The 14,889-nt window shown below is 48.0% G+C and overlaps 1 pseudogene; it reads left to right on the top strand.

Annotated features, from left to right (window-relative positions):
* LOC134984880 (zinc finger protein 850-like) overlaps nucleotides 1-12,755 on the top strand; it is a 213,417-nt pseudogene extending 200,662 nt beyond the window's left edge.
* Nucleotides 12,756-14,889: the final 2,134 nt, after the last annotated feature.

Genomic DNA, 14,889 nt, shown 5'->3' with positions numbered 1-14,889 from the left:
CCTTGATACAATCTAAATGGCATCTTTGGGCAAGCTGTATATCCACTGTAGTTCCAGTTACCAATTCTTGATCGGGGCAACACTGTCAATCACGGAGCTTGACTGGGAAGCAGACTTCCTCAGCAGGCACGACCTCCACCCGGGAGAGTGGGGGCTTCATCCAGAAGTCTTCCAGCTGATTGTGAACCGTTGGAAACGGCCACAGGTGGACATGATGGCGTCCCGCCTCAACAAAAAGCTAAAAAGATATTGCGCCAGGTCAAGGGACCCTCAGGCGATAGCTGTGGACGCTCTAGTGACACTGTGGGTGTACCAGTCGGTTTATGTGTTCCTTCCTCTCACCCTCATACCCAAGGTACTGAGGATAATAAGGAGAGGAGTAAGAACTATACTCATTGTTCCGGATTGGCCAAGAAGAGCTTGGTACCCAGAACTTCAAGAAATGGTCTCAGAGGACCCATGGCCTCTGCCGCTCAGACGGGACCTGCTGCTGCAGGGGCCCTGTCTGTTCCAAGACTTACCGCGGCTTCGTTTGACGGCATGGCGGTTGAACGTATCCTAAAGGAAAAGGGCATTCCGGAGGAAGTCATTCCTACGCTGATTAAAGCTACGAAGGAGGTGACCGCAAAACATTATCACCGCATATGGCGGAAATATGTTGCTTGGTGTGAGGCCAGGAAGGCACCAACGGAGGAATTTCAGCTGGGTCGATTTCTGCACTTCCTACAGTCAGGGGTGACTATGGGCCTCAAATTGGGTTCCATTAAGGTCCAGATTTCGGCTCTGTCGATTTTCTTCCAAAAAGAACTGGCTTCACTGCCTGAAGTTCAGACTTTTGATAAAAGGAGTGCTGCATATTCAGCCCCCTTTTGTGCCTCCAGTGGCACCTTGGGATCTCAACGTGGTGTTGGATTTCCTAAAGTCGCATTGGTTTGAGCCACTGAAAACAGTAGAGCAAAAATATCTCACGTGGAAAGTTGTCATGCTTCTGGCCTTGGCTTCGCCAGGCGTCTATCAGAATTGGCGGCTTTGTCATGTAAAAGCCTTATCTGTTTTTCATATGGATAGGGCGGAATTGAGGACTCGTTCCCAATTTCTTCCTAAGGTGGTATCAGCGTTTCATTTGAACCAACCTATTGTGGTGCCTGCGGCTACTCGGGACTTGGAGGATTCCAAGTTGCCGGACGTAGTCAGGGCCTTAAAAATCTATGTTTCCAGGATGGCTAGAGTCAGGAAAACTGACTCGCTATTTATCCTGTATGCACCCATGCTCCTGCTTCAAAGCAGACTATTGCTCGTTGGATTTGTAGCACGATTCAACTTGCACATTCTGCGGCTGAACTGCCGCATCCTAAATCTGTAAGAGCCCATTCCACGAGGAAATGGGCTCTTCTTGGGCGGCTGCCCGAGGGGTCTCGGCTTTACAACTTTGCCGAGCTGCTACTTGGACGGGTTCAAACACATTTGCAAAATTCTACAAGTTTGATACCCAGGCTATGGAGGACCTTGAGTTTGCTCATTCGGTGCTGCAGAGTCATCCGCACTCTCCCGCCCGTTTGGGAGCTTTGGTATAATCCCCATGGTCCTTACGGAGTTCCCAGCATCCACTAGGACGTCAGAGAAAATAAGAATTTACTCACCGGTAATTCTATTTCTCGTAGTCCGTAGTGGATGCTGGGCGCCCATCCCAAGTGCGTATTGTCTGCAATACTTGTATATAGTTATTGCCTAGCTGGAGGGTTATTGTTATGAGCCATCTGTTCGTGAGGCTCAGTTGTTATTCATACTGTTAACTGGGTATAGTATCACGAGTTGTACGGTGTGATTGGTGTGGCTGCTATGAGTCTTACCCGGGATTCCAAATCCTTTCCTTATTGTGTCAGCTCTTCCGGGCACAGTTTCCCTAACTGAGGTCTGGAGGAGGGGCATAGAGGGTGGAGCCAGTGCACACCAGATAGTACCTAATCTTTCTTTTAGAGTGCCCAGTCTCCTGCGGAGCCCGCTATTCCCCATGGTCCTTACGGAGTTCCCAGCATCCACTACGGACTACGAAAAATAGAATTACCGGTGAGTAAATTCTTATTATTACAGAAGTCACATATTCTCATTGCTCAGTCACTACAGCAATCTCTTATCCTACAGCCTCCTCTGTCATCAGCCCTGTTCTCAGTTGGGTGTTTCTAACACAAGGCTATCCATGACAAATATCACATGTAAAGAGTTTTCTCATACGTCCTAGAGTATGCTGGGGACGCTTTGAGAACCATGGGGTAAAGACTGGATCCGCAGGAGACATGGGCACTTTAAGACTTTAAAAGGGGTGTAAACTGGCTCCACCCTCTATGCCCCTCCTCCAGACTCCAGTTAGATTCTGTGCCCAGCGAGACTGGATACACTTAGGAGCTCTCCACGGTTTCTCAGAAAAAAGACTTTATTTAGGTTTATAATTTTCAGGGAGACCTGCTGGCTACAGGCTCTCTGCATCGTGGGAGTGAGGGGGGAGAAGCAGGACCTACTTCTGTGCGTTTAAGGGCTCTGCTTCTTAGGCTACTGGACACCATTAGCTCCAGAGGTTCAGATCACTTGGTGCACCTAGCTGCTTGTTCCCGGAGCCGCGCCGTCACCCCCCTCACAGAGCCAGAAGACAGAAGCCGGATGAGTAAAGGAAGATCAGAAGACTTCAGTGACGGCAGTTGGATCCGACAACACGCCTGTCGTTCCTGGGTATGATTCTGAATCCAGAATTACGGAGAGTTTTTCTTCCAGTGGAAAAGGCTCTGGAAATACAGAACATGGTAAAACAGATTCTGAAACCGGCAAAAGTGTCAGTTCTTCCATGCACTCGATTGCTGGGGAAGATGGTGGCGGCCTACGAAGCCATTCTGTATGGCAGGTTCCATGCCAGGGGTGCTTCAGTGGGACCTGCTGGACAAGTGGTCCGGGTCTCACCTGGACATGCACCGGAAAATACTCCTATCTTCCAGGACCAGGATCTTCTTTCTGTGGTGGCTGCACAGTTCTCACCTTCTGGAGGGACGCAGGTTCGGGATTCAGGATTGGATCCTGGTGACCACAGATGCAAGTCTCCGAGGCTGGGGAGCAGTCACACAGGGGTGAAACTTTCAGGGAAAATGGTCAAGCCAGGAAGCTTGTCTGCACATAAACATTCTGGAATTAAGGGCCATTTACAACGGCATTCTGCAAGCGGAATATCTTCGCGGTCTGCCCATCTTGATTCAATCAGACAACATAACAGCAGTGGCGTACGTAAACCACCAGGGCGGAACAAATTTCGGCCTTATCAATTTTCTTTCAGAAAGAATTGCCCTACCTTCCGGAAGTTCAGACCTTCGTCGGGTGTGCTGCACATCCAACCTCCATTTGGGCCCCCAGTGGCACAGTGGGATCTTAATGTGGTGTTGCAGTTCCTGCAATCTCCTTGGTTTGAACCTTTACGTAAGGTTGAGTTAAAATTCCTTACTTGGAAAGTAGTCATGTTGTTGGCCTTGGCGTCATAAAGGTGAGTTTCTGAATTGGCGGCTTTGTCTCACAAAAGACCCTATTTAATCTTCCATGCTGATAGAGCGGAGTTGAGAACTCATCAGCAATTTCTACCAAAAGTGGTTTCCTCATTTCACGTAAACCAGCCTATTGTGGTGCCAGTGGCTACTGATGCCTTGGCGGAATCGAAGTCTCAATGTGGTCAGAGCTTTGAAAATCTATGTCGCCAGAACGGTGCAGATTAGGAAAACAGAGGCTCTGTTTGTCCTGTGTGCTCACAACAAGATTGGGATTCCTGCTTCCAAGCAGACTATTGCACGCTGGATCTGTAATACGATTCAGCAGGCTCATTCTACGGCAGGGTTACCGTTACCGAAATCGGTGAAAGCTCATTCTACCAGAAAGGTGGACTCATTCTGGGCGGCTGCCCGAGGGGTTTCGGCATTACAACTTTGGCGAGCTGCTACTTGGTCGGGTTCAAACACCTTTGTGAAGTTTTACAAGTTTGATACCCTGGCCGAGGAGGACCTCTTGTTTGATCAGTCGGTGCTGCAGAGTCATCTGCACTCTCCCGCCCTTTCTAGAGCATTGGTATAAACCCCATGGTTTTGAAGCATCCCCAGATTCCTTTAGGACTTATGAGAAAATAGGATTTCTCTGACGTCCTAAGTGGATGCTGGGACTCCGTAAGGACCATGGGGAATAGCGGCTCCGCAGGAGACTGGGCACAAACTAAAGAAAGCTTTAGGACTAACTGGTGTGCACTGGCTCCGCCCACTATGACCCTCCTCCAGACCTCAGTTAGATTTTTGTGCCCGGCTGAGCTGGATGCACACTAGGTGGCTCTCCTGAGCCTGCTAGAAAGAAAGTTAGAATTAGGTTTTTTATTTTCAGTGAGATCTGCTGGCAACAGACTCACTGCTACGAGGGACTAAGGGGAGAAGAAGCGAACCTACCTGCTTGCAGCTAGCTTGGGCTTCTTAGGCTACTGGACACCATTCGCTCCAGAGGGATTGAACACAGGGCCTGACCTCGATCGTCCGGTCCCGGAGCCGCGCCGCCTTCCCCCTTACAGAGCCAGAAGCAAGAAGTGGTCCAGAAAATCGGCGGCAGAAGACTCTCAGTCTTCAACAAGGTAGCGCACAGCACTGCAGCTGTGCGCCATTGCTCCTCATGCACACCTCACACTCCGGTCACTGATGGGTGCAGGGCGCTGGGGGGAACGCCCTGAGCAGCAATAAGACACCTTGGCTGGCAAATATACACCATATATAGTCCAAAAGGCTATATAGGTGTAAATTAACCCCTGCCAGATTTCCAGAAAAAGCGGGAGAAAGTCCTCCGAAAAAGGGGCGGGGCTATCTCCCTCAGCACACTGGCGCCATTTTTCCCTCACAGCTCCGCTGGAAGGATCGCTACCTGGCTCTCTCCCCTGCAGTCCTGCATACAAAAGGGTAAAAAAGAGAGGGGGGGCACTAAATTTAGGCGCAGTATATATTATATAAGCAGCTATAAGGGAAAAACACTCATTTATAGTGGGATCCCTGTGTTATATAGCGCTCTGGTGTGTGCTGGCATACTCTCTCTCTGTCTCCCCAAAGGGCTTTGTTGGGTCCTGTCCTCTGTCAGAGCATTCCCTGTGTGTGCGGTGTGTCGGTACGGCTGTGTCGACATGTATGATGAGGAGGCTTACGTGGAGGCGGAGCAGATGCCTGTAAATGTGATGTCACCCCCTGCAGGGTCGACACCTGAGTGGATGAACTTATGGAAGGAATTACATGAAAGTGTCAACTCCTTACATAAAAGGTTTGACGACATGGGACAGCCGGCTTCTCAGCCTGTGCCTGCCCAGCCGTCTCAAAAGCCATCAGGGGCTCTAAAACGCCCGCTACCTCAGATGGCAGACACAGATGTCGATACGGATACTGACTCCAGTGTCGACGACGATGAGACAAATGTAACTTCCAATAGGGCCACACGTTACATGAGTGGATGCTGGGCGCCCATCCCAAGTGCGGATTGTCTGCAATACTTGTATATAGTTATTGTTAAACTAACGGGTTATTGTTGAGAAGCCATCTGTTGAGAGGCTTCGTTGTTTTCATACTGTTAACTGGGTATAGTATCACGAGTTGTACGGTGTGATTGGTGTGGATGGTATGAGTCTTACCCGGGATTCAAAATCCTTCCTAAATTGTGTCAGCTCTTCCGGGCACAGTATCCTAACTGGGGTCTGGAGGAGCGTCATAATGGGAGGAGCCAGTGCACACCAGTTAGTCCTAAAGCTTTCTTTAGTTTGTGCCCAGTCTCCTGCGGAGCCGCTAATCCCCATGGTCCTTACGGAGTCCCAGCATCCACTACGGACTACGAGAAATAGATTTACCGGTGAGTAAAATCTTATTTTTAATACCTACTGGTTACAAACCGAGTCTCTACAGCTACTGCTGGAAAATCGTCATTTTTACCTTATGTTCCCCCAAAACATCAGAAAACGCATCATCAAATGCAGTCCTTTCGGCCCAATAGATACCGAAGAGGAAGATGCTCTGCCTTCCTTGCTGCTAGAGGCAGGGAAAGAGGTAAAAGAAACCCAGGCTTCTCTGCCTCCCAAGAACAGAAGTCCTCCCCGGCTTCTGCCAAGTCCACCGCATGACGCTGGGGTTTCCCTGCGGGAGTCCTCGCCGGTTGGGGCACATCTCAAGCTCTTCAGCCAGGTCTGGGTTTGCTCGGGCCTGGAACCTTGGATTTTAAAAATTGTGTCAGAAGGGTACAAACTAGAATTTTAAGACGTTCCCCCTCGCCGATTTTTAAAATCAGCCTTGCCAGCTTCTCTGACCGGCAGAGAGGTAGTGTGCGACGCAATACAAAAATTGTGTCAGAACCAGGTCATTATCACGGTTCCCCTGTGCAACAGGGACAAGGCTTTTATTCCAGCTTATTCGTGGTTCCGAAGCCGGACGGCTCGGTCAGACCGATCCTCAACCTTAAAGACCTAAATTTCTTTCTGCAGAAATTCAAATTCAAGATGGAGTCTCTCAGAGCAGTGATCTCCAGTCTGGAGGAAGGGGACTTTATGGTCTCCTTAGACATAAAGGATACCTACCTACATGTTCCCATTTATCCTCCTCATCAGGTCTTCCTGCGCTTTGCGGTTCAGGATTGTCATTACCAATTTCAGACGTTGCCGTTTGGGCTGTCCATGGCTCCGAGGATTTTCACCAAAGTGATGGCGGAGATGATGATTCTTCTTCGCATGCAAGGTGTCATGATTATCTCATACTTGGACGATCTCCTGATGAAAGCCAGATGCAGGGACAAGTTGTTACAGAACATTGCACTGTCCCTGAAGGTGTTGCAACAACATGACTGGCTCCTCAACCTGCTGAAATCTCAGTTGATCCCTACGACCCGCCTGTCGTTTCTGGGGATGAATCTGGACACAGAACTACAGAGAGTTTTTCTTCCGGAAGAAAAAGCTCGGGAACAAATCTTAAAACCAACCAGAGTGTCAATACATCAATGCACTCGCTTGCTGGGAAAGATGGTGGCAGCCTACGAGGCCATTCAGTTTGGCAGATTCCATGCCAGAGTATTCCAGTGGGACCTGTTGGACAAGTGGTCCGGTTCCCACCTACACATGCAACGGACGATAGTCCTGTCCTCAAAGACAAGAATATCACTGCTGTGGTGGCTGCACAGTTCTCACCTCATCGAGGGACGCAGGTTCGGTATTCAGGATTGGATTCTAGTGACCACGGATGCAAGTCCCCGGGGTTGGGGTGCAAGGAAGATGGTCAAGTCAGGAGACTTGTCTCCACATAAACGTTCTGGAATTAAGGGCGATTTACAACGGCCTTCTACAAACGGAACGCCTTCTTCAAAGTCGACCCGTACTCATCCAGTCGGAGAATGTAACAGCAGTAACTTACATCAACAGCCGGGGCGGAACAAAAAGCAGAGCAGCAATGGCAGAAGCCACAAGGATTCTCCGCTGGGCGGAGAAACATCTAAGCGCTCTGTCAGCTATCTTTATTCCAGGAGTGGACAACTGGAAAGCAGACTTCCTCAGCAGACATGATCTCCATCCAGGAGAGTGGGGACTTCATCCAGAAGTCTTCACAGAAGTGACAAGTCGCTGGGGTACTCCCCAAGTAGAGATGATGGCGTCTCGTCTCAACAAGAAACTCCAAAATTAGGGACCCTCAAGCCATAGCGGTGGACGCTCTGGTGACACCGTGGTTGTTTCAGTCGGTATGTGTTCCCTCCACTTCCTCTCATTCCGAGAGTGTTAAAAATGATAAGAAGAAGAAAGGTTCCGACGATCCTCATTGTTCCAGATTGGCCAAGGAGGGCTTGGTATCCCGATCTTCAGGATTTACGCATAGGAAATCCCTGGCTGCTTCCTCTACGAGAGGACCTGTTACAGCAGGGGCCGTGTCAGTATCAAGATTTACTGCGGCTATGTTTGACGGCATGGCGGTTGAACGCCAGATTCTAGCCCAGAAGGGAATTCCCAGTGAAGTCATTCCCACTCTTATTCAGGCTAGAAAGGATGTTACGGCAAAACACTATCACCACATTTGGAGGAAATATATTTCCTGGTGCGAGTCCAAGAAGGCTCCTGCGGATATTTTTTAACTTGGACGTTTTCTCCACTTTTTACAAGCTGGAGTGGATGCGGGCCTTAAATTAGGATCCATTAAAGTACAGATTTCTGCATTGTCAGTTTTCTTTCAGAAACAATTGGCCTCACTTCCTGAGGTGCAAACGTTTGCAAAAGGGGTGTTACACATCCAACCTCCTTTTGTGCCTCCTGTGGCACCTTGGGACCTTAACGTGATGTTACAGTTCCTTCAATCTCACTGGTTTGAACCTTTTTCAAAAGGTGGATTTGAAATTCCTCACTTGGAAAGTGGTAATTTTATTGGCCTTGGCATCTGCACGGCGGGTGTCCGATTTGGCGGCCTAGTCTCACAAGAGCCCTTATTTGATCTTCCATGAAGATAGAGCAGAGTTGAGAACTCGTCAACAGTTTCTGCCGAAGGTGGTTTCTTCTTTTCATATAAACCAACCTAATGTCCGTCTCCCTCGGCACAGTTCCTATAACTGAGGTCTGGAAGATGGGCATAGAGGGAGGAGCCAGTTCACGCCCTTATTAAAGTCTTAAAGTGCCCATTTCTCCTGTGGATCCTGTCTATACCCCATGGTTCTATTGATGACCCCAGCATCCTCTACGGACTCAGAGAAAAGGATTTACTGGTAGGTATTAAAATCCTATTATTTATTAGTGCGCAAGCAGGACAGCATTTTCTCTTCTTTGGTGTTTTATTATTACAACCATGTCACCTCTAGTAATCCCACACGAGCGTCCATGACACCTCTAGTAATCCCACACGAGCGTCCATGTCTCCTCCAGTAATCCCACACGAGCGTCCATGTCACCTCTAGTAATCCCACATGAGCGTCCATGTCGCCTCTAGTAATCCCACATGAGCGTCCATGTCGCCTCTAGTAATCCCACATGAGCATCAGTGTCACCTCTAGTAATCCCACATGAGCGTCCATGTCACCTGGTAATCCCACATGAGCGTCCATGTCTCCTCCAGTAATCCCACATGAGCGTCCATGTCGCCTCTAGTAATCCCACATGAGCATCAGTGTCACCTCTAGTAATCCCACATGAGCGTCCATGTCGCCTCTAGTAATCCCACATGAGCATCAGTGTCACCTCTAGTAATCCCACATGAGCGTCCGTGTCACCTCTAGGAATCCCACATGAGCGTCCATGTCACCTCTAGTAATCCCACATGAGCGTCCATGTCGCCTCTAGTAATCCCACATGCGCGTCCATGTCGCCTCTAGTAATCCCACATGAGCATCAGTGTCACCTCTAGTAATCCCACATGAGCGTCCATGTCACCTCTGGTAATCCCACATGAGCGTCCATGTCGCCTCTAGTAATCCCACATGAGCATCAGTGTCACCTCTAGTAATCCCAGATGAGCGTCCGTGTCACCTCTAGGAATCCCACATGAGCGTCCATGTCGCTTCTAGGAATCCCACATGAGCGTCCATGTCACCTCTAGTAATCCCACATGAGCGTCCTTGTCACCTCTAGTAATCCCACATGAGCGTCCATGTCACATCTAGTAATCCCACATGAGCGTCCATGTCACCTCTAGTAATCCCACATGAGCGTCCATGTCGCCTCTAGTAATCCCACATGAGCGTCCATGTCACCTCTAGGAATCCCACATGAGCGTCCATGTTGCCTCTAGTAATCCCACATGAGCGTTCAGTGTTGATCAAGCTCCAGTCTAAGCATCCTATCTTTTTTTTTTTATATACACATAAAAGCAATGATTACAGGTAAAACATGTCAGTTATAGAATTATATATTGTATCCTGTAACACCCTGGGTCTTGTCTACTCATTTTATATTTCCATAATGTATTTTATTTCCAGCAGATGGACACACAAGCAGAAATATCTCAGAAGGACATCTAATGGTATCCCAGGATTCTGAAATAACAGATAATGACAGTAGACAGGATTCTCCAGGAGATAACCCCATTACCCCAATTATACATCCAGCTCTATCAGCTGATCCCCCTGATCCTGGGGAATGTTCTCCTGATCACTCTGATATTGGTGCATCTGTTACAGCTCTGACAGTAGATACAGAGTTTCCCTGTTCTGTAGATGCCAAATGTTTTACACAGAACACAAAGCTTATTACCCATCATCCAGCTAAGGCAGGTGAGAGGCCACTGATATGTTCTGAATGTGGGAAATGTTTCGCATTTAAATCAGTTCTTGTTACACATCAGAGAAGTCACACAGGTGAGAAGCCGTTTTCCTGTTCTGAGTGTGGGAAATGTTTTACACAGAAATCAGCTCTTGTTACACATCAGAGTAGTCACACAGGTGAGAAGCCATTTTCCTGTTCTGAGTGTGGGAAATGTTTCGCATTTAAATCAGTTCTTGTTAGACATCAGAGAAGTCACACAGGTGAGAAGCCGTATTCCTGTTCTGAGTGTGGGAAATGTTTTGCATTCAAATCACATTTTGTTATTCATCAGCATACTCACACAGGTGAGAAGCCATTTCCATGTTCTGAGTGTGGGAAATGTTTTGCACGGAAATCAGATCTTGTTAAACATCAGAGAAGTCACACAGGTGAGAAGCCGTATTCCTGTTCTGAGTGTGGGAAATGTTTTACACAGAAATCAGCTCTTGTTACACATCAGAGTAGTCACACAGGTGAGAAGCCATTTTCCTGTTCTGAGTGTAGGAAATGTTTTCCACGGAAATCAGCTCTTGTTGCACATCAGAGAAGTCACTCAGGTGAGAAGCCGTTTTCCTGTTCTGAGTGTGGGAAATGTTTCGCATGTAAATCAGTTCTTGTTAGACATCAGAGACGTCACACAGGTGAGAAACCGTTTTCCTGTTCTGAGTGTGGGAAATGTTTTACACAGAAATCAGCTCTTGTTACACATCAGAGTAGTCACACAGGTGAGAAGCCATTTTCCTGTTCTGAGTGTAGGAAATGTTTCGCATTTAAATCAGTTCTTGTTAGACATCAGAGAAGTCACACAGGTGAGAAGCCGTATTCCTGTTCTGAGTGTGGGAAATGTTTCACATTTAAATCCGTTCTTGTTAGACATCAGAGAAGTCACACAGGTTAGAAGCCGTATTCCTGTTCTGAGTGTGGGAAATGTTTTGCATTCAAATCACATTTTGATATTCATCAGCATACTCACACAGATGAGAAGCCGTATTCCTGTTCTGAGTGTAGGAAATGTTTTGCACGGAAATCAGATCTTGTTACACATCAGAGAAGTCACACAGGTGAGAAGCCGTTTTCCTGTTCTGAGTGTGGGAAATGTTTTGCTTTCAAATCACATTTTGATATTCATTAGCATACTCACACAGGTGAGAAGCCATTTCCATGTTCTGAGTGTGGGAAATGTTTTGCACGGAAATCAGATCTTGTTACACATCAGAGTAGTCACACAGGTGAGAAGCCATTTTCCTGTTCTGAGTGTAGGAAATGTTTTCCACGGAAATCAGATCTTGTTGCACATCAGAGAAGTCATACAGGTGAGAAGCCGTATTCCTGTTCTGTGTGTGGGAAATGTTTTGCATATAAATCAAATCTTGTTACACATCAGAGGAGTCACACAGGTGAAAAGCCATTTTCATGCTGTGAGAGAAATAAATCCGCTCTTGTTGAACATATTAGACATTACCCAAATACGGAACCATTTACATCTTCTGGAGTATAATTATCACTGTCATGCAATGTTCCTCAAGGGTCAACCTTATCTCCTATGCTTTATGCAATATAAATGCTACCACTGGGTGATATAATCAGACGTCTTGGCCTGGTCTACCACTGCTATGCAGATGACCTGCTTTTTGCTCCATGTACTGAGAACCTAATACCAATCCTAAATGGTTGTCTAGCTGAGCGCCATGGGTGGATGATGCCAGTTGGCTGTGACTCAGTCTTTGTGAAACATAATAGAAGCTCACCAACAAAGGACAAGACTTTACCAACCATCTGGATTTATGCTTTGGTGTACAGAATTGAAAATACTGAACATGTGCTGAATCTTTGTGTTGTCCTGGTATGTGGCTGACACAGACATCAGGTATCTGCCACATACAAATCCTCATTCTTCCATCTGTGGACCATAGCCAGAATCAAACACTTGATTCCCTCAGAAGTTCATAGACTACTGCAATGCCATCTACCTGGGTCTACCAGCAAAAGAATTACAGAGCTTGCAGCTAGTACAGAATGCAGCAGCAAAGCTGTTACCTAACCAGCCCGTTCCTGCCTCATAACACCCATTCTCTACTCCCTTCACTGGCTGCCTGTAAGATGACAAATCTATTTCATAATTGGCTAACTGACTTTCCCAGCTCAACATTACATGGTCCAAGGTACTAGAAGCAGCTTCTGTCTCCTTACTGCCCTGCTTGCTTGCTTCTACAGATGGACTGTTACCAGCAGTACCAAGAATCTCCTGTCATTCATTTATGGGTTGAATGTTTAGCTTTGTAGCCCTGACCATGGAACTCACTGCCTTGAACAGTCCAAGAGGCCTCCACTCTAGAGACCTTCACAAGCAGACTGATGACTGTTACTCACGCTTTTCATTAATGTACCTCTATTTCTCATACGTCCTAGAGGATGCTGGGGATTCCAAAAGGACCATGGGGTATAGACGCATCCGCAGGAGCTTGGGCACACTGTAAAGACTTAAACTGGGTGTGAACTGGCTCCTCCCTCTATGCCCCTCCTCCAGACCTCAGTTAGCCTTTGTGCCCAGGAGTGATGGATCACACACTAGGGGAGCTCTACTGAGTTTCTCTGAAAGACTTTATGTTAGGTTTTTTATTTTCAGGGAGACCTGCTGGCTACAGGCTCCCTGCAGCGTGGGACTGAGGGGAGAGAAGCAGGACCTACTTCTGTGAGTTTCAAGGCTCTGCTTCTCGGCTACTGGACACAATTAGCTCCAGAGGGTTCGATCACTTGGTACGCCTAGCTTCTTGTTCCCGGAGCCACGGCGTCAATCCCCTCACAGAAGCCAGAAGAAAGAAGTCGGGTGAGTATTGGAAGAAAAGAAGACTTCAGTAATGGAAGTACAGTGGTAGTGCTGCTCTTCATGCTCCCACACACCAACGGCACTCACAGGGTGCAGGGCGCTGGGGGGGGAGCGCCCTGGGCGCATGTTACTGGTCTGCTTAATGTGAACAACTGGCAAAAAAAAAAAGCATTTAGGTGCCGAGGTACCGTGGTTCATCCCCCGCCAGTATACTTTAATTATTTCCCCGCCACCGCTTATACGGGTGCAGGGCGCGCGGGGGGGTGGCGCCCTGGGCAGCGAGTCAGTTTTAACAGTTCTTACTCTCGCTGCCGGGGGCTCCATATACAGACCCCGTCAGCCACCATGGGGTACAGGGCGCCGGGATGTGGTGGCGCCCGGGGCAGCATAGATAGTTAGATCTCCCGGGCGTCGCACACGGGGACCCACCTGAGAGCGGCAGGTGCGCGATGCGCCGGAACTCCCGCTTCCCGAACGTTGTCTGGGGTGCACGGCGCGCAGGGGGGCGCCCTGAGCAGCATGGTGCTGAGTATATATATATATATATATATATACCCTATATTTAGTACTCGGCCTATTTGGTTTTCAGATCCAGGGGGGCTATAGCGCGCCGAGAGGGGCGGAGCTTAGCCTCACACACTGAGTCAGCGCCATTTTTCCCTGCTGTCCCCGCCAAGAACCAACAGTGGGGAACGCAATGTTTGGACTGTGTTGCCCTCCCAGAGGTGTAATCTCCCTGTGTATAGGGTCCCCGGCTCAATATAGGGTTTTATATATATATATATATATATATATATATATATATATTATTATTATTATTATTATTTTGTCGAGCGGGCTTAAGTGCGCCGGGAAGGGGCGGAGCTTAGACCTCACAGAGGGGTCAGCGCCATTTTCCAAAGTTCCCCACCGGGACTTGCTGTATACTAAGAAGGAAGGGGTACACAGAGTGTTTTAATGCTGTATGGGTGTCATACAGCATTAGGATTGATAATGGACGCAGAATCCTTGTTGTAATACATAAATACACTGTTTCCCTGTTTTGTTTACCCACTATTGGTTAGTCGACGTGTGTCGACAGGTGTGAGGGCTTTGTCAAAGGCGCCTGTGGGGATAACTGTCGGTTTCGCCGACGCTTGCCGGTACTTGATTCAAACAACTAAGTATTGACAGGTTACTTTTGTGTGCTTAAAAAAACAAGTAAACACACTAGGGGAGACACGGCGGTCGGTCGATGCCCTGTCGGCATCAACGGTAATGCCTGGCTAAAAGAATTAACAAGCTGTTATTGCCTGGTGCCTGTATTGGTATTTATATAATAAGATTTTACTCACCGGAGAGAAATCTATGACAGTCAACTCCTGGTCGACGCAGAGCCCGGTCGCAAAGGATCATACACAGGCAGCTAAGTGAAATTTTATTTCTATACTTTGACCTTATTTGCAATGGATGCACTTGAGGGAGTGTGGTAGTCGGGTAAGCTTCCGATAGAATTATCCTACTCAGAGTGGGTAGGGCTTGCCTATGTTTATTTTTCCTTATAACATTACAGCAGGCTGCCAAGTGACAGCAGGTGGTGTGACCGGAAAAATGCGGAGGAGGTCTCCGGGAGATGCTGGTGGGAGGTATAGAGCTGTTTGGTGTGGCCTCTCTTCAGTTAATCTCGGCGGTATCCGCTGATGAGGCTAAATTCGAGAGTTAACCTCCTTCACAACCGTGGATGACGCATTCTTTTAAGGGATGCAGTCGTTTAACCGGTTCGAGACCGTTC

Source organism: Pseudophryne corroboree (genome assembly GCF_028390025.1).
Source record: "Pseudophryne corroboree isolate aPseCor3 chromosome 3 unlocalized genomic scaffold, aPseCor3.hap2 SUPER_3_unloc_9, whole genome shotgun sequence".
Lineage (NCBI taxonomy): Eukaryota > Metazoa > Chordata > Amphibia > Anura > Myobatrachidae > Pseudophryne > Pseudophryne corroboree.
This window is presented reverse-complemented; position numbering and strand designations above follow the sequence as displayed.